Consider the following 2,500-nt stretch of genomic DNA (forward strand, 5'->3'; position numbering starts at 1 on the left):
TAATAATAATAATAATAATGCTTGCAAAACTTTGTGAACTCAGAATCTTTTAAAATATATTTTATTCAGTTTCTTATTGGTACCAAAGCCTGGAATATTATCAAGGCTGAGGGGCATGTTAACAAGGCCTGAATGATATATAAAAATTTCGTGCCCTTAATGATGTGTGTCGGATTTTGCAGAGAATAAAAATGAAAATGATGTAAAGAAAATTTCCCCTTTTTGTTTTGTACCTATTATTATTATTATTATTATTATTATTATTATTATTATTATTATTTTTATTATTATGATTATTATTATTATTATTATTATTATTATTATTATTATTATTATTTTGATTACTCTTACTATTATTATTATTATTATTATTATTTTTATCATTATTATTATTATTATTATTATTATAATCATCATTATTACTATTTTTATTATTATTATTTTTGTTATTATTATTATTATTATTATCATTATTATTATTATTATTATTATTATTATTATTATTATGACCTTGTGTTGTTCATGTATTAGAATGTTTGTTTTTCAGTATTGTGTATTTTATTTTAATTTTCATCGATTATTTTGGGGGAAAAAATGAAGGAACCAAGAAAATTTATCCTTTTCATGGAAATTCTATCTATGAAATAACTTAACTCCTTTAAGATTTTAGTTTTACCTATATAAGAAATATCTCCTATTATTTTCTGAATATATTCTGGAAGAGGTTTTGTATAAAATTTGTATTTGATCTATATAATTAAATCGTGTGCATGTTAATGTAAGTATTAACTTTATTGGTTACTTTATACGATTGGAAATATCCCTGTCTGACAATCTGTTGGACGGGTGTCCGAGACCAGCTCAATCTTGATGGTTCCTCTACCTTTTGCTCGACCTTGACCTTTGACCTTAACATGCATTAATTTGCGTGGATTTTCATACGCTCGAATATGAGCCAAGTTTTAAGTCTCTCTGACAACGATGGCCAAACTTATGGCTGATGACGTGAATATTTACATTTTGCTTGACCGTGATCTTGACTTTTTACCTTGACCATCCGAAATTCAATCTTTTCCAGCTCTTTACATAACGGTTAATCCCTGCAAGTTATATTACTCAATGATTAAAATTGTGGCCAGGAACAATTGGCAACAGAATTGGGATAGTTTAACCGAAAATAAGATGAGAGAAATTGTGATTGTTATAACCTCTTGGAGGTATAATGGGATGCCCCGAAAAATGGGAAACTACTCTTTGTCGTCTCCGCATTGGTCACACTCGGATGATACACGAGTTTCTGCTGGCTGACCAACACCAACTGTTTGATACCCTTGACAGTAAGGCATGTGTTGACTGGGTGCCCCACTTATAGTATTGAAAGCAATAGATATCTGTTTGAGCCTCGTGGTGAAGATGGCAGGTTCATCCTTGCCATGATTCATGGACATGTGTCGTACAATGCGAGTGGCATTTTTAAATTGATATCAGAAGCGGGTCTTCTTAATGCCATTTAACTTTTATAACATATATATTTTTCTGGTTTTAATTGAATATTCTTTACATCTTTATTTATAATAAACAATATTGGTGTCAATGACTTTCAATGTCAGGATGTCAGAGAACTTCAAATCAATCAATCAGTCAATAAATCACAAACAAACACAGAAACAGGGGCGAAAACATAACTTTCTTCCAACTTCGTTGGCGGAGGTAAAAATCCTATTTATTACTTATAGTTTGATGGAATACTTTCAGCCAGCTGGTCTCTGATAACCATGGATAGATCTCACTATAGTAAATTTTTTTTTGTGAGGCAGATTTGCACCAACTCGAAGGGGAGCCTTTTTACCTCGGAAAAATTTCCTGATATGTGATTGGTTAGAAGGTATCTTTTCCAACCAATCAGCGAGCAGGAAACGTTTCCGAGCTAAAAGGGCACCACTGCGAGTCGGTGCAAATCTGCCTCGCTAAAAAAATGACTATAGATCACTGGCCTTGTTATAAACGCAGGTCCAATTATTTCAATGGGAGAAATAACCTGATTAAAGAATTTAAAAATAAAAACCTTCGACCCATTATTATGTATTGTTATTAGTAAAGTGATTCATTGTTATTCCAGCATTCATAGTATGAGGGTGAAATGAATCTTTCAAATTGTTTCCTGGAGTTTCGTGTAACACCTGTCATATATGCTTTATGGAATAGTTTTTTTTTTACATGGGTTAGGTTAGGTTAGGCTAGGTTTTTACATAGGCAGTTCATCTTTTGTCATCTCGCCGTGTTTGATGTAATTCGATATTTTAGATCACATGCACATACATATATCTTCAGTATATTAATTTATATTATAATATATATATACATATATATATATATATATATATATATATATATATATATTATGTAAATATGAAAATATATTTTTATATATTTTATACTAAATATGTATGTATGCACACGTACTCACACACACCCTTATGATATATACATACTGTATTTA

General features: G+C 30.1%; 1 protein-coding gene across 1 annotated transcript in view; it reads left to right on the forward strand.

The window, feature by feature from the left end:
* LOC137648271 (visual pigment-like receptor peropsin) overlaps window positions 1-2,500 on the forward strand; it is a 330,485-nt gene that overhangs the window by 238,657 nt on the left and 89,328 nt on the right.

Source organism: Palaemon carinicauda, chromosome 10, assembly GCF_036898095.1.
Source record: "Palaemon carinicauda isolate YSFRI2023 chromosome 10, ASM3689809v2, whole genome shotgun sequence".
Lineage (NCBI taxonomy): Eukaryota > Metazoa > Arthropoda > Malacostraca > Decapoda > Palaemonidae > Palaemon > Palaemon carinicauda.